Source organism: Canis aureus, chromosome 30, assembly GCF_053574225.1.
Source record: "Canis aureus isolate CA01 chromosome 30, VMU_Caureus_v.1.0, whole genome shotgun sequence".
Lineage (NCBI taxonomy): Eukaryota > Metazoa > Chordata > Mammalia > Carnivora > Canidae > Canis > Canis aureus.
In genome coordinates this window covers 24,436,324-24,461,010 of record NC_135640.1, presented here as the reverse complement: position 1 = coordinate 24,461,010, position 24,687 = coordinate 24,436,324, and the positions used below count along the sequence as shown (strand labels likewise).

The following is a 24,687-nucleotide window of genomic DNA, read 5'->3' as shown; positions in this document are numbered from 1 at the left end:
ATAAAAATATTCCAATTGACCCGTATGAGTTATTTTTTCTTTCTTCCCATTGACTGCTTGGTTCTTAACATATGTATTATTTTTTTTAAGATGTAATTATTTATTTTGAGAGAGAGAAACAGAGAGCAAGAGCAGGAGGGGCAGAGGGAGCAAACTCCATGCTAAGCACAGAGCCCAAAGTGGGATCTCATGTCCCTGAGATCATGACCTGAACTGAAACCAAGAGTCGTATGCTTAATGAACTGTGCCACTCAAGACCCCCCAACATATGTCTTAATTTAATGAAAATATTATACTAATTGAAATAAATCCGGGGATATAGAAAAGGCAGAACAACACTTGTTAGTCACCATTAAACCAGTATATTCTTAATATAACTCTTCACGGCAACTACCTTAGAATTAAAGCTATTATTTCCAAAAAGTAACACAACGTATCATAAATTATTAATTTAAAACAAGCATAATGTGATTAAAAATAATTGTGTATTTTTGTTTACTATCATGAGGGTTTGGAAACTTAAAAGAAATCAAGACACAAATACAACAATGTAACAAATAAAATGAATAGATAATTTTCTTCTAAAGGAAGCCTGTATCACTGATGAATGCAATAAGCAATATATATTTTTAAAGGCAGAGTCTCAATCACACATATGTTTACTTTGGGAGAATTTTCTAGACCAACACTGTCTTGACACAGATATTAAGCAGATAGTTACCTAGCTTCTACAATATGCTGGAGACTGCAATATATATTAGTGATATAACCAATGAAATTGAGAGAATAAAGAGAAGTGAAATGGAAAAAGAGGCTTGACCAACAGGAGATAGCCAGAAAATACAAAGCTTGCCAGGAGGACACCAGTAATGAGAAAACACCAATGGGTTTTAAACACAAATGACATTATTATATCACTCTAACCACAAGATGGAGTAAAGATGAGGAAGGAGGCCAAATGGCTGTGGCTGAAGCAGTTAGAACCATTAAAGAGTTGGTCTTTAATGGGAGATAACATCCACTTACACTAGAGAGGATTGGTTCAGGTGAGAAAGGTAGAGTATTTAGAGAAATATTTAGGTGATAAAATTAAAAAGACTTGATGGCTGATTTGAGGAAAGAAAAATATAAAGATTGTCATTTAAGTTTCTGGTTAATGTATATGGTTGTCATTTATTGAAACAATGAGCACTGGATAAATATCAGATTTTGAGGTAGAGAGGTAGGTGAACATGGAAGAAGATTATTTGATCAACTGAACATGTTGAGTTTGAGTGCATTTACCAGGGTCACCAGGTAGTGTAACTTCAGGGTTCATCATTCATATAGAATATAATGTTTTCAAACAACAGGGTTTTTGTTGAAGACTACTCAGACATTCAAGTGGAAATTAGGAGTGGTTAATGGGTCTGGATTTCAGAGGGCAGATTAGAGCTGAATATAACTGTATTATAGTAAATCTAAGAAACCAGGGATCTTAAGATGCACACAATTCATGTCATTAAGAAAAACTGTCAATTGAAATGTCCTATTGTAGGACACATTCTCCTATCAGATATGGTAAAATGTGAAAATAAAGTTTGCCTTAGGAATTATTAATAATGAAGTAAATTTGGAATTCACAAGCATCTGGGGTATTATTATCTAAATACCACATGCATGGATGGGATAGCTATGGAGTGCAGATGGAGAGTAAGAAAAGCCTGGAAAAATGGCATAAGAAAACCTAACATTTAATGATCTGGATGAAGGTGAATTATTCTACAAAGAAATAAAATTTAAAAAGTTAGGTCAGCAGGTCAGTAGAGAATTTCATAAGAAAGAAAAAAGTTCTTAGAAAGAAGAAATCAGTAGTACTATATACTACTGAAATCTTTATAGATAGTATCAAAATGGAAATTTTTGGTTACCTTAGAAAGAATTACTTTGGTTGAGTGGTGGAAATAGAATCAAATGGAATGAGTTTAGGAATTAGGGTACTGAAGCCATGGAAATGGAGGAGGGAAGCCAAATTTTTAAGAAGTTTGGTCATGAGTGGGAAAAGAGAGAGAGACAGGAGACTTCATTTTTTAAGATGAATAATCTTGGGGACATGTCAAAAAATAAAAACAAAACTATGAGAAGGATCCAGATAACTGTGATGAGGTGAAGAATTAGAAAGGGAAACAAAAAGGGTAAATAGTGTAAGATTTCGTAGAGGGTAAATTCAAATAGGTTACAAAACACGGGTTAAGAGATTAGTCTTTGGCAGTGGGAGGGATAACTTCTGATTGTCTTTGGAAGCATGGGGAAGGGCAGGTCATCTGGAACTGGAGTTTGCCAGATGAATGCAAAGACTAAAGGAAAGAGAAGTTAATGCAATTCTATTCAAACTGTGGTCCACAAACTGGTTTCTGTTTTTCAAATGGTTTGTTACCAGTCTCTGGCAAGAAATATACAGAAAATGGGAGTAATGTTTACAAATGTTATAGCACATTAATAATAGTTTATCTGTTGAAACTAACAGTACAAATTGGTGTCTTGTACACTGTGTGTCATTGTGGATTTTTAAACTTTATTTTTAATAATTCATTTTATTTGGTTATATAAAAGTATTAGTCCACAATGGATTATAAATGCCATATGCCATCACTTTCATCATCATCAGTAACTACAACGTCTTCTATCAAAGGTCTCTTGAGAAGCACTAGTTCACTGTGTTTTCTGGAATGTTACTGGAATTACAAACCACAGGATCTAAGGAAGCTTGAAAGTGATTTTGGAGGAGGAGTAGTCATGACCATGGCTGCAATTGGCTCAGGTGGAGTGGTCAAGAAAGTCATTGGAGGTAGTGAGACAAAGGAAATGAAAGGCCAGTGTTTAAAATAAAACTTCCATGGAAATGTTCACTGTTACACAGTGTTGAGGCAAAGCACTTGATCCAGGTGGCAGTGGAGGGAAACAGGGAATTCTGTAGGGAGATAGAATGCAGGATCATAAAAGGAACAGATTTTGTTTGTAACAAAAATTTTTTAAGTTCCATAGTTTTATTAGTTAGGTGAAAGAGAGTATGTGTAAAATAAATGACATAGGAAGGGAAAGATAAAGAAGAGGCATGAAGAAATATGCAGAAGAATAATTTTCAAAATTGCATGTTGAAAATGACATTGTCATTCTCTCCTGCCTCATTTAACAGCTGAGTTCCTCCAGTGGCCCGAAGGATGGATTCAGTTTCCACAAACATTTGTTTTGTCCCCATTTTCAAAATTATGAGCCAACGTTAGAGTTATTGATCACAAAAATGACATTTTGGAGCATGCAGTCCTTATGAATCTGTAGGTAGCAGTAAAGTTGTAGCTGGTGTGTGGTCAGGACCTCACAAATGGGAGTTTGGCGATCTTTTTGTCTTCTTTCACTAAAGATGCTGGAAGCAGGGCTTCCCTTAAAAACTTTCCCGCTCATTTTATAGCTGCAGTGAGGGAAAGAGAAATAAGCCCACAGAGAAAGTGAACTTTTGACTCCTATTTACTCCTCTCTCTAAAAGTTTTATATCCTACTATAGTGGTCTCACTATAACCCCTTGAGAACTCTTTTTTGACCTTGATTCAGACTACAGAATTTTCTCCTTAAGTAAGGTGAGAGGAAATTAGCTATTGTGGCTGAGAAGTAATTGGTTGTGCAGAATCTGGAACTTTCCTGAGGAGGTAGCATGTTACCAAGTGGGGTGCAAAATTAACAAGTGTATCAGATTATTAGTAAGTATATCAGAAAACTTTAAGTATGGCAGGTCATTTATTGTTTATTAGTTTACCCTTGAGGTATGATGCAAAATGCTTTTGCTTAGATTTACCTTGGATGAATTATTTAGTAGCTTGCTAACACTTAGTTTATTGTAGCTTTGGCGGCACTGGCACGTGAAGATGTGCATACCATTATCCCTTTACGTACACTACAACATTATATTTTTTCCCTATACAGTTAGTGGACATTTTGATATATGAAAATTAAATTTACTGTGGTAGCAACAGATCATGTTTGAAGTTGTTGTTGTTTTGTTTTGGGGTTTTTTTGTTTGTTTGTTTGTTTTGCCTTACTTCCTCTTCTATTGGAGTTTCTGTTCACTCACAGGACACATTTTTATTGTGACTATTGTTTCATGAGGATGCAGGTGGATTCATGTGTTATTTTTTATTTGTTTTTATTATGTTGTTGACCATTAGACTATTGTTCTCTATGGTTTTTTTTACACACATGGTAGAAAAACGAATGTGGACAAGATAAAGTGTCTGACTTATGTGATTCTGCTATTTAATGGGTTTCAACCAGGGGCAGTTTGCCCCATTGGGAATACTTCACAATGTCAAGAGAAATTTTTTTGGTTAGAATTGGGTTGGGTGGGGTGTGCTATTGGCATCCAGTGAAAAGAAGACAGGAATGTTGCTAAACATACTACAATGCCCAGGACAGAGGCCAATAATAAATTACCAGGCCCAAAATGTCAATAGCTCTGAGGCTGAGAAATCAGACTAGTTGAACAGAATACCATCTTAACTGCTTTTGCACAAAAAACATATAATTCCAGTCTTATTTAATTATCGCAATGAGCAAGCACTTTGTGATAAGGTATACCGGAATTTTTAATATTTCACCTGTAAATATATTTTATAAAACATTTTTTACTTTTTAAGTAATTATTTTCTTGAAGAAAATAGGACATACATCTATCTCTCTCTCTCCCTCTCTCTCTCTATATATATACACATTCTCTCTCTCTATATACATATAAATAAATAAATATATATATATATATATATATATATATATATATATATATATAAATTCCATACATTTGAACAGACCTCAGGATATTTTAGAGTGTTTTCTTAAAAATAGCACACATTTTTAGCTCTTTTAGGAAGATGTGTCTAGCTATTTTTCTCTTCCAAATAAAGAGTAAAATATCCTGGCTGGGATCTCCTGCAATATGAAATGGAAAATTTGTATCATTTAGACATTTGTGACTGCAGATTTATGAAAATACAGTCAAATGAGTGAATGCATATATTCCAGGTTTTCATACATAATATAATTTTGAATCCTGATTTTTTGGCAAGGAAGAGATCAAAAGTTTTCATGCAATTCAGACATCTCAATATGCATACACTTTTCTTCCATGTCTTTTCTTTCCCTAGGCAAGCACACAACTTAAAAAAAAAAATGCCTGTTTAATAGTTTTCAATTCTTTCTAGAACTCTTCAGAAGATGTTAAAAGTTTCTCTGACAAGGTTAGCTATTTTTCAGCAAACATAATAAATCCAGAGTATAAGTAGTCATGTACTTTTATGACACATATAAAAAAGTACTTACCTTGAATTTATGGATTTTCTATTTCATGAAATATTTGAGAGTTAATAAAAGTTTTCCCCTTTTTATTACAATATGTGATCCAAATTTATACTAGGATAAGATATCCAAGGATTCTTTTAAGGGAGTTAACATTATTGGTAAGGGGTGCCTGGGTGACTCAGTTGGTTAAGCATCGGACTCTTGATTTTGGCTGAGGTCATGATCTCAGGGTCATGAGATGGAGTCCTGCACTGGGTTCTGTGCTCAGCAAGGACTCTGCTTAAAGATTCTCTCCCTCTCCCTCTGCCACTTCCCATGACACACACACTCTCTCTAAAATAAGTAAGATAAAATAAAATAAAATAATTGGTAACTTAATATGAGGCTGACATACTCAGATATATCCAAGATGATCCATGATGATATAGGAATAAAATCATGAAACTTCTAATTATATTTTGTATTTTAAAACTAAAAATGGTGGTTAAGACTTCAAATATAAAATACAAGATCTTACCTGGTCCTGTATCATACATGCAGTAGTGAGATAGTGCCTAGGCTACTCAATCTATCTGAGGAATGCTCCAGATATCCTAATTATTACAGAGTGCCACAGAATTGCTGTTACCTTTCACTTATTTTCAAAGTAGTACCACAAACTATAATTTTTCTTTGCCTACTTAAGTGAAAGTGTCTAGTTTGAGGTAAGATATTCTTCCCAAAATGAACAACAATCTTAAAAAAAGATACTTCCACAGAAATTGTAGTTAAAAAATCATACTAAAATGCAAAAAGTGAACAGTAAAAAAATGACTAATTTTTCTTCTTTTACCAGTAGGAGATCTTTTGATTGTGAGAGAAAAACAATGATGACTAATGAGATGTGACAATATGTTAGTTGAAAATTATCATCTTGGGATGCCTGAGTGGCTCAGCAGTTGAGCATCTAACTTTGGCTCAGGGTGTGTTCCTGGAGTCCCAGGATAGAGCACTGCATCAGCCTTCCTGCATGGAGCCTGCTTCTCCCTCTGCCTGTGTCTCTACCTCTCTCTCTCTGTGTTTCTCATGAATAAATAAATACAATCTTAAAAAAAAAAATATCATCTTATTGAATAATCAGTAATGGATTTATATCCACTGCCATAACAATGGTCTATCTCTTAAGTGTGTGTGCATGTGTTTCTGCATGTGTCATTGTTTGTGTAATAAATATTATAACTAACTTTTTAATTTTTGCATCCACTAACAATTTTTCTACTTATTGTATTTAAATTCAATTAACATATAGTGTATCATTAGTTTCAGATGTAGAGGTCAGTAATTCATCATGTGCCCTCCTTAATGCGTGTCACTCAGTTAATCCATCCCCCCTAACCACTTCCTCTCCAGCAACTTTCATTTTGTTTCCTATGGTTAAGAGTCTCTTATGGTTTGTCTCCCTCTCTGATTTCATTGCACCCCCTAACAATTACATAAAACTTTAATTTAGAATCAGTTTTGTGAATATCTGTATTCTACGGTGTTAAGACAATATTTTAGAAAGGAACCCAATTCAATAACATAACCCCAAATATTATTATTAATATATACTATTAATATATAGACACTATTTCTTAAACTATATTAATAATATGTACATAAAATTATTGGTAACAATGTGGAGGGTGACATACTCAGATATGTACAAGATTATTCACTGTGGTGCAGGAAGAAAAAAGGGATTAAAAGCTTCTTAATATAAAATTTAAGAACATATCTGATCCTATATTCACCATGAGATGTTGATTAATAATATATAACACATTAATTAATTATATATAGCACATAATACATTATTCATTATGTATAATATATATTAATCATAATCCTCCTATTATATAATAAAAACTGGTAACAATATGTTAGTAAGAATAAGAAATTTTCCCTATCCCTAGTAAATAAGATAAAATCAAATAAAATTTTACAATATTTTTCTAATTTTTATCTTACCAGTGTAAAATTTTTATTTCTTATTAAATATATGGATGACCTATGATATGTTATAATTCTAGATATACATATTATATATATATATATATATACACACACACATATGCAAGTGTCCCCACACACATACTATAAACTTAAAATTTTTTACTTCTAGAGATGCACTAATAAAAGTGTTTAAAATGTTGCTATAATGCTAGGAATAAAAATTTAATATGCTATTTTTCCAAATGGTCTATAAATAATAAATTAATAAAAATACTAATATTTTATTTTCCTTTAGTAATTTTTAAAACAGAAAAAAAGAGCTATTGATTATGAAGCACATACATGTTGAAGGGATCGTGTTAAAATTTTAAGCCACTTAATACCCTATGCAATTCAACTGTTTTTTTCAAAATTTTAATGACAATCATTAAAAATATCAGCATTTTATGCACAATCTTATATGAGTTTGTGTCTTGTTGACATTGCAGACTGTTTTCACACACTTTATCTTGTTTTAATTTTGACAAGTAAAGCAATTTTGGAACTTCTTAGATTGGGTGTGTTTTGCTCCATTTTACAGAAAAGAAATCTGAGGTTAGAAGAGAGCACTCTCTCAAACTTACAAAGTAAAGGGACTTAAAGACCTTAATTTTCTCCCCTTCTTGTTTCTCTATTGGATCCTTAATCTCTTCTAGTTCTCACTGATGCTGTATTCATAAATACTCCTCAAAGTTATAAAATTTTGGGCAGCCTGGGTGGCTCAGTGGTTTATCGCTGCCTTTAGTCCAGGGCCTGATCCTGGGAACCCCGGATTGAGTCCCGTGTTGGGCTCCTTGCATGGAGCCTGCTTCTCCCTCTGCCTGTGTCTCTGCCTCTCTCTCTTTCTGTCTCTCATGAATAAATAAATAAAATCTAAAAAAAAGAAAAAAACCCAACCTTTAAAAAAAAAAAGTCATGAAATTGTATGCAAACAGTCACTGCTGCTTCTCTGTCCAACACATGGCATTTTTGATGACAGCCAAATGACTGACAGTAATTGTTTTTAAATTGTGTTAATTACGTGTCATAATTTTTTTAGCTTCTTTTTGATGGACTAACATTTTTTTCAGAAACACCTATTTTATCATGATAGCATCAATATTAATTTGTTGGTGTGTTTGGCAGAGATGATTGTCAACCCAAATCCTTTTCCTGGACACATGACAAGACTACATTTTCTGGCTTCTCTCGAAGTCAGGGCTGTCATCTGACTGAGTTCCTAGTGGAATGAGAATAGAAAGAGTGTGTTGCTTTTAAGCTCGAACCTATAACTGAGTGGGAGTGCCTGCCAGCTGGGGAGAGACCAGTCTTCATGATGTAAAGGATGACAAGGGCACGAAGGACAGCAGTAGTGAAGGGAATAGCCAGGAACTCTGGGTTCCTGAATGGAGGAGAGCTGCCCCCCAGTCAGGAACACCTGCCAGGATTGTTAAAACGGAAGAAATGTAACGTCTTTATAGATCTTGTTGTTACAGCAGTTAACCCAACACTGACAATAGCATTTAACACAATGTTTTTAATTGGATTCTTTGATTGCCTTCTTTCACTTTTCATAATCTATTGTGCACATATATGGACATTTTCAGGACATTTTTCTGTACTTTTTTTTAAAATTTATTTATTTATTTATGGTAGTCACAGAGAGAGAGAGAGAGAGAGAGAGAGAGAGAGAGGCAGAGACACAAGCAGAGGGAGAAGCAGGCTCCATGCACCGGGAGCCCGACGTGGGATTCGATCCCGGGTCTCCAGGATTGAGCCCTGGGCCAAAGGCAGGCGCTAAACCACTGCGCCACCCAGGGATCCCCATTTTTCTGTACTTCTTATGACTCATACCCTTAGGTCAAATCATTATGTAAGTCCTATTTCCCAATACTTTTGATAGAAAACCTCGTACAGGTTTTCAGTTTACCTCTCAGGCTTTTCTGCTAGGCTGGCTTAATGTGCTGATTTGCACAGCAAGATGAACTTTTGCCCACATTTTAAACCTGAAAGCTTATATTGTGATGAATACAGCAAACATTGGGAAAAAGCACTAAAATGCACAGAATCTGTCAATTTACCACACCCCTGCACTGTAAAGGCCCTTGTTAAGACCTCAAAAATGCCAGAAATTCAGGAAAAGTTCCTTCTTATGTACAACACATAATACATAAGATGTCTTCAACCACAGAAATTACACGTTGTAAAGAAGTCATTTTAGAAAATAGTTATGTAGAATCGACTACATTAATAACTATTTTATACTCTGCTTTAGGGTCCCTGGTTATTAGGGCGCCTTATAAGTAACTGTAGTAGTTGGAAACTGCAGAAGTGTGGTTCATTCTGGGACACACATTCTATTCCTGACTTCCTTAGTTCTCAGGGATAGAATCCAGGGCTCATTTCAAGGCTTGAAGACTTGTGCCCCTTAAATTCTATGGAGTGATTAGATCCTAAACTCCTACTTTTACACAGACCAAAATCTACTTAGTTAAATAAATAAATTCCTCACAATTCCATGGTGATTCTTTTGTTAGGAATTGCAAATAACACTCAGGGAGATGCTGCATGTTTAATATACTCTGTACAGCCAGGTTTCTGTTCACTTATCATTCTGCTCATTTAATTAACACTGTTTTTAGTAAGTTACTATCCAGTTTAACATAACTCTAAGGACAAAGAGAATTAGGAAAAAGGTATTCTGAATAATTTGGAGGAAAAAATTATGTATATATTTAAATAGCCATAGTAATCTGGGCAGCTCTGATGGCCCAGTGGTTTGGCACCGCCTTCAGCCCAGGGTATGATCCTGGAGACCCGGGATCAAGTCCCACATCAGGCTCCCTGCATGGAGCCTGCTTCTCCCTCTGCCTTTGTCTCTGCCTCTCTCTTTCTGTGTGTGTGTCTGTCTTGAATAAATAAATAAAATCTTTTTAAAATAAATGAATAAATAAATAGCCATAGTAATCTAAACCAGAAGTAAGAAACATATTTACTTTTTAATTCCAAGGATGTGCAAAATTAACCTAAGATCACTTTGAAATTGTGCACACTTACCTTCTCCTAGCCATGTCTCCTTCTTGTCTCCCTTCAACCATTACAAAATGCTAAAGTCAAAAACTTTAGCATTTTCTCAAAATTTCCAACTGTTACACTACTTATGTTGAACAGCGGACTTACAACAATATGAAAAGATATAAAAAGGAGTGATCTGGATTGTTGTAATGCATGATGAAGAAAGTGAGACAGTTGCATTGCTAAAAACAATACACATAGAGAAGAAAAAAAAACAGTTCATTTGTCTGATTAAATTCAGGCCTCGAAATAACCACCTGTGCCTCATTGGTTATACAGTAAGATATACATGTGTATATAAGATGCGCACATGATATTCAACTTTAAATAACAGACAGATAAACAATTTCATTTGAATAAGCTTATGGTTAATTAGTTTAAACTATGCTGTGTTATATGTGGCGATTTGTGATTTGGGGTGATGGATCGTACAGAAATTTAAGAATCTACCTCAGAAGAGCCTATAGAATCTGTATTCTTTTATAATTATGAATAATAAGAATCTTTTAGATTTTGTAGCATATGGTTCTTATAGAAATCCCATAAAATTGAGCACACTGAGGATTAGATAAATTCTGTAGATTGCTCCACAGTGGGTAAAAATGAGAGCTAGACTAACCTGAGGATTTTTTATTCCTGGCCCAGTAGTCTACACTCCATGACATATGCACATCTCCCTCCTTCCTATCACTGGGTTATTCCCCTTGTCCTCTTCTCACTGGTTGAAAGTAGCACAACCTAATGTAGACAGTTTCTGTCATAGATGTTTTCTAGTGAGGCAGGTTAGAACTTTTGCAAGACTAACTCTTTTGTTTTTAAGGTGGTTGAAAGGTCTCCAGTTCTACCAAGTGTGTTGTAGAATGATCCAGAGTATTGTAATGTGTATCTCTTTGCATTTGTGTAGGCAGGCATGGGGGTTTATCTAGGAAGTCTGATTGTGTAAAAGAAGTTTCCCGGGGATCCCTGGGTGGCGCAGCGGTTTGGCGCCTGCCTTTGGCCCAGGGCACGATCCTGGAGATCCGGGATCGCATCCCACGTCAGGCTCCCGGTGCATGGAGCCTGCTTCTTCCTCTGCTTCTTCCTCTGCCTGTGTCTCTGCCTCTCTCTCTCTCTCTCTCACTGTGTGCCTATCATAAAAAACAAAACAAAACAAAAAAAAAAAAAAAAAAAAACAGAAGTTTCCTGGAAAAAAAAGTCTCAACATCCTCTTAATGCTGAGAACTATGGTTCTTGGTACAAGGATGACAGAAAGAATGGCATCATACTTAACATTCAAATGATGGTAACATAAAGATTACAGTTATTGAATAATGAAATAAACTATAGTAATTTTCCTTAATTTTTTCCTATTTAATACAAAGTAATTTTAAGAGACTTTTACTTCAGGTTAATGCTTTTAAAAGAGACTTTAGTTATATTTATCGACTAATTCAATTATTTTAGCTTCGTCTTAATATAAAAACATACATTGTTTTCTAAGATTCTCCTTCCATGAGATAGTTCCAACGTGCATATTTCTACAGATCATTGGAGGTCAGATAGTCTTAATGGCATTCCCAGACTCACAATGAAGGAATTCTCATAGATCAGAGAAGTTTTAAGTCTGCATAAATATTAAAGCATACCTAAAGCCTTCAGTATTGTCCTCCTCAAAGAATTATGTTAATTTGGGTCAAAGGCTTGTTCTCACACAATTTTTATTTCCTCTAGAGTACCTTGGAGAATACCGAGTACTGGTAGGTTTTAACAAATATTTGTTATATAAAAATGAGAGATTTAATACCAAAGTCAGCAATTTATCTGAGACTCTTTGTTAGCTATTTCAGTATAACCAACTTGTAACTTAGAGTTTTAACACTATAACCATCTTACTCTTTTTCCAGAGGCTGAGTCTTTGGAATGTTCTGCACATCTAGGTCCTACTTGGTTGATTTTGACACATTCAGGAGATGAGCCATTTGGGGCTGGCTGCTCTAGGATGACCTTAGCTGGGAAGGATCAGCTCTGTTCATGGTAGTCTCTCATCCTATAGGTTGGCTGGTCCCTGTTATTCTCAAAGATAAGTGGCAAAATTCCAAGACAGTGGCAACCCAGAAGGCCTCCAGAAGCCTAGGTGCAGAATGCCATGCCAAGGGTACTGCATTGTTTTGTCTAAATCAAGGCAAAAGGCCTGCTCTGATTCAAGGGGCAGAGAAAGCAAGTCTACTACTAGTTGAAAGGAGCTGTAATGTCATGTACACACAGCATACATGTACAGATGAGTGATGAATGGGGGCTGTTTTTACAACCAATATCCAAAACATTGAAGTAAAAAATAAAGAAATCAGAATATGCTCAAGGCTCAAAATTCCTACATGATGAATTTGTTAGTAGCCACATTTTTCCCCTACCATCAGCAACTCAAAATGACAGGGGAAAAAATCTGCAATTCGTGTAAGCAGAATGAGCTTTTCAAATGACTTATGTTAGTTGTCAAAACAGAGTAGTTATTCACACAAACAACTTAGCAGTGGATTTATCAAAGCCCTAATTTTTGTAAACTGAGCATTGCTATTAATAGTACAATGTTTCTACTGTGAGGGCCTTTCAGTTCCTTTGCTTTATTATTATTTCTTAGCCTTCTGCAGTATCTCCTGTTTAAAATTATAACAGTTGCTACAAAAATCCCTTTATATTACAAAGAATTAATGACTCCGATAATAGCTATTTTTCTCTGAAGTGATGCACAAAACAACAAAAGTTTTTGATAAACTTTGGAGCATTATTCACTTTTTTAATTGGCAAATTTTACTTTTTAGGAGGGTTTTAGGTTCATAGCATAATTGAGCTGAAAGAACAGACATTTCCTGTATACCTCCTGCGCCTCCCCTAGACTCCCTCATTATGAACATTTCCCCACCAGAGTGATACATTTGTTACAACCAGTGAGCCTAGATTGATATATCATAATTACCCAGCATCCATAGTTTATAATAGAGTTCACTCTTGGTGTTGTACATTCTATGGGTTTGGACAAATGCATAATGACCTGTAGCCATCACGGTAATATCATACAGAGTATTTTCACTGCCCTAAAAATCCTGTGTTCTTCCTATTAATCCTTACCCTACACTTACTCCTGGCAACTACTGATCTTTTTACTGTCCCCATGGTTTTGCCTCTTCCAAAGGCATTGTAGAGTTGGAATAATACAGTATGTAGCATTTTCAAATTGGTTTCTTTCTCTTATTTTTATGCATTTCACATTCTTCCGTGTCTTTTCATGACTTGATAACATATTACCTTTTAATACTGCATAATATTCCATTGCATATATATACTAGTTCATTTATCCACCACCCACCTACTGAAGAAAATCTTGGTTGCTTTCAAGTTTTGACAATTATCAATAAAGTTGCCACAAATATTCACTTGCAGGTTTTTGTGTGGACATACATTTTCATTGCATTTGTATAAATACCAAGAAGTGTAGTTGCTGGATCATATGGTAAGAGTACGGTTAGTTTTGAACAAAATTGTCAAAATGTCTTCTCAAGTGGCTACACCATTTTGCATTCCCACCAGCAATGAGTGACAGTTCCTGTTGCTCTACATCTTCAGCAGCACTTAGAACTTAGCTTTTAACAACCATATGTTTAAACTTTTCATTTTTTTTATGCTTTTGACTTGTAGTTATAAAATAGAGACCTTAAAAGTTATTGTTTTGTAAATCACATACAAATTAAAGAATATATATGCTAATAAAACTAGCAATTAATCATATATAAAAATCTGAATTTTTGCTAGTCAATATTTTCATTCTTATAAAACTATCCATACAACAAATAGTAATCTGAATAGAAATCCTATGACTGGGATCCCTGGGTGGCGCAGCGGTTTGGCGCCTGCCTTTGGCCCAGGGCGCGATCCTGGAGACCCGGGATCGAGTCCCACGTCGGGCTCCCAGTACATGGAGCCTGCTTCTCCCTCTGCCTGTGTCTCTGCCTCTCTCTCTCTCTCTCTGTGACTATCATAAATAAATAAAAAAAAAAGAAATCCTATGACTATAAAGGAGACAATGATCAAACATGAGAACCTAATGTTCCATTTTGTGGGCTTCCAGGTTCAAGAGCGAACCCAGGCCTCACAAGACTTGGCAAGGGGCTGGGTCATCCAGTGTCCTGCTATAGTTAGGGATTGACCTACCCAGAAGAGTAGAGGCCTCATTCATTCTACTTAGGATCCTACCTTTTACTGTCTCTAGAATGGAGTGTCCTAGTATCTTGCCAGGAACTCACCTTTGGCCTACCATGGCCCAGAACTATTAAAATCAGTGCCAATGACAAATTTCTTTCTTCTCCATCTTCTCTTTCACCTTCCCTGTCCTTCTCCTCCTCCTTCTCATTCTTATTAGTTACTATTTAATTTCCAATCTCAGGGTAGCACAGGTTTTCTAAGCTTATCTAACTTTATCAGGGGATGGTGGAAGATACAAGAACCAGAGCCTAAACAGAGTACAGTTAATCCATATCAAGTCAAGTCTATACCAAGATGAGATTGATAAAGATTACACACCCTACAGTAGAAGAGGAGCCTATGCCTTAGAAATGTCACTGTTTTTATACTTAAGTGATTTGAGATTTTTTTAACATTTCCTTTTAGAAAGTGGGTCATTAGAGAATGTCAATTGCTAGAAAGTTAATTTTAATTGCAAATAGTGTCTTGAGGTAAAATGAATTAAATTAAAAATTAAAATATACATGTAATTTAGAGAGTGTATGGAGAAACAAAAAAAAAAGCACTCGTTTACTTCATTCTAGAAGAGAATTGGTATAATCCCTCCTGCTATAAGAAAAGTATGTATACTGCTGTTCTTGCTGAGAAAATTAGTCTTCTTCCTTTTGTATAACTGAAGACCCTCTCTTTGAAGTACTGAAATTAACTTACACCTTCCAGACAAGACAAATTTTACAAGACACACTCAATAATAGCATTGTAGCATAATCTCTTGTATTTATAATAGTCTTCTTTAACTTTGATAGAAAACCAGAAGTGCAAGTAAAAATATGTTAATAAATATTAATAAATACTAGTTTAAATATGATAGTTTAATGTCCATTTTTTCCATTTCTAACCAAAAATAACTCAAAATGCTGATGTAAGTGCAAAGTGAGTGTTGATTTTTATTTTACTTATTTTTTATTATCTTTTTAAAATTTTGCTCTTTATATGATGGCATTAGTTGATAATTTAAGACTCTTAATTCTCTTCATAATGGAAATCATTTCTCCGGCATTATAACTGGTATAGTATCATTACCTAATGTCATCCTGGCATTTAGAAGGCATCACACAAATACAATTCTTGAATGAAACAATGAATCAATAAGAATGAATAAAAATTAAGAATTTATAAATAATGAATAAGAATGAATACATTTTAAGTCTGAGAATGAAGATTAGATTGCTTGTTTGCCCAAAGAGGAAAGATTAATACCTAAGGAAATATGGAGGAAATATTTTGTTGCTGTTTTTGTTGTTGTTTATTTCCTTGTTCTCCATGATTTTCATTAGCATTCAGGATACTGTAAGGTAAACAATGTGATTTATTGGAATATCTAGACCTAGATGCCCTTGAGCCGCCAAATGAACAAGATTAAACCTTTTCATTTCCCCATCCCTACCTAAATCAGCATCACCTACCACCTTCAACAATAAAGATCTTATCTATCAATAACTCAGCATCTAATATGTGCTTCTATTGGCCTCGCTGATGGCTTCATTGAATTCATTGACAAAAGAACCATTTGTTTTATAAAGAGTAATTGTATTAACTTAAAATAAATAGAGAAAAGTACAAGTCTTGGGCATTTGGATTCGGTGAAAATGCTGCCTTGTTTAATTTTCTATATACTTTTTAAATTTCTCCTTGGTGATATGTAGGTTTGACTGACTTTTCTTACAGCCATGACTCAATACTCTAATTTGGTAAAAAGTTAACAAATTTCCTGTCTTCAGATATCTTCCCTACACAAATTAATTTGAAAAGAAAATCGCCAACCCTTGCTTTCCTCACACTAATCATCCACAAAATGTTTAATATAAATAAATACAAAACAGATGCTAACAGAATAGTTAAATTTCGATCTTAATTATTCAGATAATCTAATTACTAAATGTCTACTTTGATCAAAATCATCAGATTCTTGTTCAAACGTCTGCCTCTGTTTTCTTGTTTAAGTACGATGTATTGCCTTGGAAGCAGTTTTATGAGGAGGAATTGCTAGAGCTTCAGAGAACAGCTCAAGCATTTTATCTGTGTTTGTACAAACCTAGACTCAGATTGAGGATCTTCCTATTTATATCTTTGGTAAAGAAAGGGGCAGATCTGAGCTGTCTCAAGAGAAATTTTGTATATTTCTCAAATGAACAGTGTATACTTACAGCTGATGTTTTGTTTTACAAAATTCAATATTCCCTTTCTTTAAGAGAAGAAATGATGATTTAACAATTCTTTGCAGCAAGCAACACTTTTAGGTGTAATAAATTCAAGCATTCTAGTAGTCATTTTGCAAATGCCTTCTAGTATTCCAGACAATCAATGTTTTTGAATTTTTTTCTGTTTATACAGCTTTGCAAGGAGATACTTATGAGAGAATTAATTCGACAAATTATTTTTTCCCTTCATCTTGCATTTTGGTGCCTGTGGAAGTGAAACTTTCTTAAGACTATCTGCAACTTGTCTTTTATTATCAGTGGTACTGTTATTATCATATGTCATTATGCTCTTCAAGTCAGGAGGTTGAAAAGAAGAGTCAAGATATTTATTTGAAAAGATTCAGGCTTGTGCTTTAAGGCCATAAATACAACCTTCTGGCCTGGCCATGGTTGTTCACTAGCCAGGAGAGCAAGAAAGAGGTGCTGTGTTGGCAGCCTGGGTAGCTCAGCGGTTTAGCGCCACTTTCAGCCCAGGGCATGATCCTGGAGTCCCAGGATTGAGTCCCACGTCAGGCTCCCTGCATGGAGCCTGCTTCTCCCTCTGCTTGTGTCTCTGTGTCTCTATGAATAAATAAATAAAATCTTTAAAAAAAAAGAAAAGAAAGAAAGAGGTGCTGTGTTTCCATTTCCCATAGTGCAATTAGCAGTGCACTGTGTTTTCCAATTATGAATAAACACATTTGTCTCGTTTTGTGCATTTTGCCCACAATGTACACGTTATAATGAAAACCACATCTTGACTATGTTTTTACCTGATAAGATCTCAGCAGGAAACAGCTCATTCAACCTTGGCATTTAAAAGATAATTGAATAATGGGATTATTGTTATAAACATAGTCAGAGTTCAGGTAAAACAGCAAGGGATTGTACAATGTTCCAGGAATAGAAACAGGAGGGAGACTTCATCAAGCCTGGACTTGAAGAAATGGAATTACAGGAATCCAGAAAGCATAGCTATATGTGAGGGTGACTTCATAGGGATTGGGACTTTCTGTATGGAATGCAGTTGACTCACTAGGTAAGTAGCTGAGGTGAATGAATACCAGAAGCTCCATTTCCTTATGTCTTCTGGATCTGCTTCTAGAGTGACCAATTGATCAAACACAACTGGAGAGAATAAATCAAACCACTGTGACAATTTATGCAGTTAAGATTTTGGGTGCACAGAATAGGTGAAAGAAGGTAGAGAGTGGATATGGAGGGGGCAAACATATGGCAGCCATCACTGTCTACAAGGCCCAATGCTATCAGGCTATTTGTAACACATGACATGTCCTACTACTTTCTCCATCAGTTACTTTCCTCTGACCACCACAGCCTTCTTTTTCTTCCTGACAATGAAATAATGTACATCTTAGGGCCTCTGTATATTATGTTCCATCTACCAGAAAAAGTCTTTTTCTGGAAGATAAGTTGGCTGACTCATATCATGTAGGGACATTGTGATTGTCAGTTCATCGAGGCCTTCTACAACCATCCAACTGGAAATGTCTTCTTCACTTAGTCATTCTTAACAAATCAGCCTTTTGATTTTCCTCAGACCAGATACCACACCATGAACTCACCTTGCTCATTTATTTGTTGCCTTATGCATTTAGCACAATTTAGGTCTCTAGTATAAGGACATTGCCTGTCTTGTTGATCACAGTATGTTCAGCATTTGGAACAGTGCCTGACCCATACCCCATTTAGTTCACCCATCTATCTTCCCCTTTTAATGGATAAGGAATCTGTGGCACAGGTGTGTTTAAACTAAAAGGCAGTGTGAGAATCAAGTACAAGTCAGTTACCCCTAACTCCACTAAATACCACCACCACTGCTTTCAAAAATTACAGTTGGAAAGATAGGTTTTGCTTATGACTGTTAGAGTTAATAAATAATTAGAAGTTGATTCATTTGAGGACATGCATTTAATTTATGGATGTAAGAAAATTATGAGTCAATGTTAATTGTAGAGTGGGGAAGATATCTCTAAATATCAACTCCATGTCAGTAAGCTTATATAATTGTTAAGTAGATGCCTCTAGAGTTTTAATATTTTCCAGTGTATCACATTACATATAAAAAAGCAACTTCTGTTCTACACTGTTATTCATGATGCTTGAGCAAAACCAGAAATGGCTCATTTGATAAAATGTTTCCTGTTTTATAATTATTTTTAATCAACCCTCAGTCCCCTTTGCACAAAAACTGCATAAGTTATATCCCTCCTTCATTTTATATTTCAATGAAGTCCCATTCCTCCTCCTTTCTTCCTCTGCCTTCTGAATCATACTCAGTGAAACTTGGAGAGTGATATCACACTTGGTCAAAATATATACCATTTTTTTTTCATCCACATAGTCATTCCCACTATTCTTCCCTAGTTTTTGTTGCACATAATGAAAACAAAAGCTGATAAAGATGTTTTTATGAGAGGTGAAGTGGGTGGCAGTAGAGATGGGAAAAGAACGGGAAAGTGACATAGCAAAATATTTTCAAGCATTTACAATAACAGCGTTCCCACAATTTCTTTTCTTGTAAAATTCCACTGGGAGAAACCCTTCTGTTCAGGGTCTTTTCTTCCCTCAATGTACACAATTCTCTCACTCTTCCTGCTTCTTATTTTATAAAAACAACTATGTGCAGAGGAGAAGATAAGCTCCAGTTTAATTTTTTATTATTTTGTCAAAATTTCTCACATTTCTTTCATTTTCTCATTTCTGTCTTTGTTGGCATTGGACAACAATGGTTTCTCTGTAATTATGTCATTCTGTTTGCTTTTGCTTTCTAAGCCTCCAAGTTTATTTGGTTTACTAGTCTTTTATTCTGTCACCTAGCTAAGGTAAGCACTGGGGGAACCAGATATTTTCATGCTCACAGATGGAGAAGAAGACACCAAGAACTTTATCTAAACTTCTGTTCTGATAATTCATCTTGTTGAAAGCTTTTAAAGTCTTTCTTAGAGAACTCTCCTCTGTCACCCAGCAACTGCTCATATTTTTGTAATTAAACTAATAATCTCAGATGAGACTTCAGTGTGTTTTTGTTTTAAAATACTAAATGAAATATCGTTGGAACAACATTAATAATATTATGTCTCTGGTCATCAAGCAGTGCAGCAATGTTGAAAAAAAGGTAGAGCCAAAAACTGTTTAGATTTCAAACCCAAATATTTAAGACATTTTCTTTTAGAGAGAGGGACTAAAAGAACCTCTTGCCCCAATGAAGTATCTGTAATTTTCTCTCCTGGGATATCCACATTTACTGTCTTCCAAAAGTTGAATCATCTTATGTGTTTTACTTATATACAAAATATATCACCTTGAAATAGGGTATAGATCTAGTGGTCTTATTTTATTGGAGCTGTATCTAGCATAGAGGAAATTTCTTTCAATCTTACCTTCAGTGTCTGGTAGGTTTGACTGATGCTAAGTGGTTTATCCTTTGCTTGGATATGGGGTGTTCCTCTTGTGCTGTTTGGCTTATTTCCAAAATTAAGAATGATTTAAGTAAGAAAAAGTATGTATTTACAAAGATTAAGATACATTTAAAAGTTAACATAGGATTCTAAACTAGGTGTTAAGGTAGGTTGATGATCCATCTAGAATTTTTTGTTGTTGCATAATATGAGATAGATGTTGAGGTTCATATTTTTTGTTTACCTAATTATTTCAGAACTATTTGTAGAAAAAGCTGTCCATTCTCAATTGAATTGCTTTGATGTTTTTGCCAAATCATTTGAATATGTGGGTCTACTTTTGGATTCTCTATTTTATTCCATTAATCTATATCTATCCTTTTGTCAATTCTACACTCTCACACCATCTTGATTACTGTAGCGTTATATAGAGTCTTAAAGTAGTGTAAGTCTTCTAGACTTACAGATTTATCTTCTAGACTTCTAGATTTATTTTCTATTTAAAGATTGTTTAAAAAAATAAAGATTGTTTTGACTTATTTTGATTGTTTCCATTTAAATTTTAGGATACATTATCCAAATCTCAAAAGAAAGCACATTGGAAAGTTAATTGGGGTTATAATTATCTATACATGAATTTTGAGAAAAAATGAATATTTTAATATTACAACACATGGTATATCTCTCCCATTTATTTTTATTTGTACTGAATGCTAGGATCTCCAGAGCAATACTTAATATAATTGATGAGAGCAAATCGTTTTCCTTATCTAATGGGGAAGGTGGAAACTGTTCATTATCTCACAATTACATATAGTATCCCCAAAAGGCTCCCCTTCTACTAACATCATCCTGGGGATTAGGATTAGGATTTCAACATATGAGAGACAGAGAGAAAGAGAGAGAGAAAGAGAAAGTGCATGATGAGGTGGAGGTGAGGGGCAGAAGAAGAGGGAGAGAGAGAATCCTAAGCAAGCTCCACACTCTGCACAGAGTCTGATTCGGGGCTTGATCTGAGCTGAAATCAAAAGTCAGATGCTTAACCTACTGAGCCACACAGGAAGCCCCTTGAGATTTTCGGCTCACAATCTGTTTCTTTTCTTCGAATTATTTTGTATAAATTTCAGTTTGGGGCAGATTAACAAGTCAGTTCATCCCCTGTCAGCCAGAATAGAGTAAATACTCTAATGACATAGAGATCTTACTTTTAAGTAATATCAGCATGATTCACTATTGGACACTCTTTAAATATCATTTAGTAGGATTATTGCTAAGTTATGCCTTTCCATGGTGCCTGGAAGGCTCAGATAGTTAAGAACCTGCCTTCAGCTGGGGTCATGATCTTTGGGTCCTGGGATGGAGCCCACATCAGGCTTCTGGCTGGAGAGTCTGCTTCTCCTTCTCCCTCTATGCTTTCTCTCTCTGTGTCTTTCTCCTCTCTCAAAACAAACATTTAAAATCTAAAAATAAATGGATAAATGAGTGAATAAATAATTAATTAATTAATTAATAAAATATTTCCCTTGCTTAATAAATTTCACATTCAGAAGCTACAAATTTTAAAAGTATTTGTCTTGCTTGAGATTTGTAAGAGAAATATTTTCTTTTAGGAGTTTCTTAAAAACATGAGCATCTGATTGAAAACACATAGTCTTTACTACTAGACAAGTCCTGATTGTAATACTTGGGCAAGTTTTAATAGAATATTAAATACCCCGTAAGTGGTAGCCAGTTGCATATCAACTCTACAGGTTCCCTTCAAATTTCCAAATCCCCTTCAAATTTCAATTCCATCAGAAGGCATATGTCTTCAATTCATGCAGTCTTTATAAATCCTCTGTTTAATCTGCTAGTTTATGTATACTTCTTAGTTTCTCCTTCAGAAAAGTCTGAAGCCTTAAAGAGATTTTAAAGCAAAAAATACCTAGAAGGTAAAATTAAAAATTCTGGAAAGAAAGCTCTAAGGGTCAAAATCAATAAATTCTATCAACCTAGAAAAGAAAATAAAAATCATTTAAAGTATTGAGAAAAACTGTAATTAAAAAGAAAAATCAAATTAAACTCTTCCAGAGTAAACACCTTCCAAGTTCAAGTACCATTGACTTTGGTGTACTGAGCTGAGTAGACCTTATGGTTGAATAGAATAAACCTCTCAACACTATTCTGTCTAAATTTCCTTGAATTTATCACAAATTGGGCTTCTCTGAATTGTGCTTATTTCTAAATAATAATTCATGCCAACTAGGCATTTGTTTAAAAAACAATATAATGAGATCTATATTTTATTAATGTTAACCTTGAGGAAAACTGCATGAGATTTACCTCTATTTTCATAGGAAAATGATAAGAATCATGAGAGATTAAGTAACATATCCAAGGTCCTGTTTGAAGAAGAATCAGAGCTGAAATCTAAAGCCAAATTTGTCTAAGTCAGAATCCACTTCTCATCTGACTTCTTAATAAATTGAAACTTCTTAATAAGTTTTTTGTGATAGACAATATGCTTCTGTTTTCTTCAAATGGTTTTGATGTATTAAACAAGAAAGAGTTTATCAACATATTTAGATTCAAAATCTAATAAAACGATATAAAGTGCCTTGAAGTAATGATTTTGGCAACAAGAAATATTAAATATTTATTCCATGGTGCTTTTATGGTGGAGACCCGACTGTTCTGATATATTATGTTTGTTTTAAAAATTGAACTTTAACAAAACTCTCAATAAGTATAAAATATTCTGCTATAAAATGTAAAATATTGTGTGGATAATGTCTAACATGAGACAAATGGTCTACCTAATTCTTGTTAGAAAAATTAGGAGAAAATCAAAAGATGATTTTGTATTTGTGTTTTGTTTAACCTGATAATTTAAACTGCTTACAGCCCTAGGGAGGCATTTTGCTGTGGTATATTTTACATAATACGTAGGCAGTCCTTTCTCTACATTTGTTCATTAATCTAAACAATGTATGAAGTAACCAGGAATAATCTGCAATCAAATTTTCTTTGTTTCATTATTCAGGAACTTATTTTACATAAGCTTTGAAATCAAAGTCCTTGAAGATTTTTAAAGGAATTATAAAATAACACAGCAATGAGAATCAAGGCTGGTTATAGCAACATTCTTCATGTCGGCTGCAAGCCTCAATTTTCCCTGTGACTATTCAGAAAGCAGTTTGAAACTCCCAGCATGCCATCTTTACACTTTTTTGTTCACTTAAAAAACAACAACAACAACAAAAAAAAACCCTTCTTAGTACCCAGAAAACCTTCTGATCTCAAATATGTCTAGACTTCTAGCTTTGGGTAAACATTATTTCTCCTATGGTTAAACATATGAGTTTAGATCTGAAACATAAAGGAACTATCTTCATAATAGCATTTCTTTTACACAGCGGAGAGATGAATACAATGGTATTAACTAGATATTTCTAATTCCAAAGGTATTCTCAGCAGTAAATTTCATACTTAGAAAAGCACATCAACAACAATAGGAAGGAAGGAAGGAAGGAAGGAAGGAAGGAAGGAAGGAAGGAAGGGAGGAAGGAAGGAAGGGAGGAAGGAAGGAAGGAAGGAAGGAAGGAAGGAAGGAAGGAAGGAAGAAAGGAAAGGAAGGGAGGTCAGTCAATATTTTAATTTAGGACTCCTGACAATTTCAGTTATGCCATTTTATAAACTATAGTCTTGCTTTAATTTCTCCAATCCATTTTTTAGCACCTGAGTGAGTACACAAACAATACATGGAGAAAACATCACACAATAACAAGTAAATCTTATACATGGAGATTCTCCTTTTCAGACCTTTAAAAAGCAAAAGCCTGATCATAACCACAGATGAACTGAACCAGAATTTTGTTGTTGTTGGGGAGAGGTTGCATTATAAGGATCCACAGTTCATTCTGGCTATCACAAATATTAGGACTGAATGAATTAGAAACACTTTTTGATGTTGAGGTATAAAGAAGTTGAAGGTCAAGCATTTGGGGACTCAGACTTAAGCCCCACTATTAAACTGTGGGACCAGAAGTTAAGAATGGGTCAGTATCTTTCTTCCTCATCCCTTTATCTTCAGGGCTGTCTGGGTATCAGACATAGAACAGATACTCAACTCAATATGCATTTGTTAAACAAATTAATAAATCAAGGAATAAATTGCTTTCTCTTTCTTCATGACAAAAAACTTTAGGAAATAACAGAGGCTGTTTGTGACATTTTCTTGGAAAGAACACATATTTGGTCAATTTAATAATGAGCATTTTTCTGAAGGTCAGACTGTCCACTAAATTCTGTATGAGGAGAAGCATTTGGGGTGTCAAATAGGGGTTTGTTCAGGTCTCTAGTGAGCATTAAAAAGAAAGTGGTAGGAGGATTTGTAAGATGATTACTTCTCCTTGATACCTTAGAGGAAGAGTTCAAAA

The 24,687-nt window shown here is 34.7% G+C and overlaps 1 long non-coding RNA gene across 1 annotated transcript in view; it reads right to left on the bottom strand.

The window, feature by feature from the left end:
• LOC144301611 (uncharacterized) overlaps positions 1–24,687 on the bottom strand; it is a 69,205-nt gene that overhangs the window by 25,983 nt on the left and 18,535 nt on the right. The window contains exon 2 of the long non-coding RNA XR_013368372.1: positions 20,252–20,332. This is a non-coding gene — a long non-coding RNA (uncharacterized LOC144301611). The remainder of the gene's footprint in view (positions 1–20,251; positions 20,333–24,687) is intronic.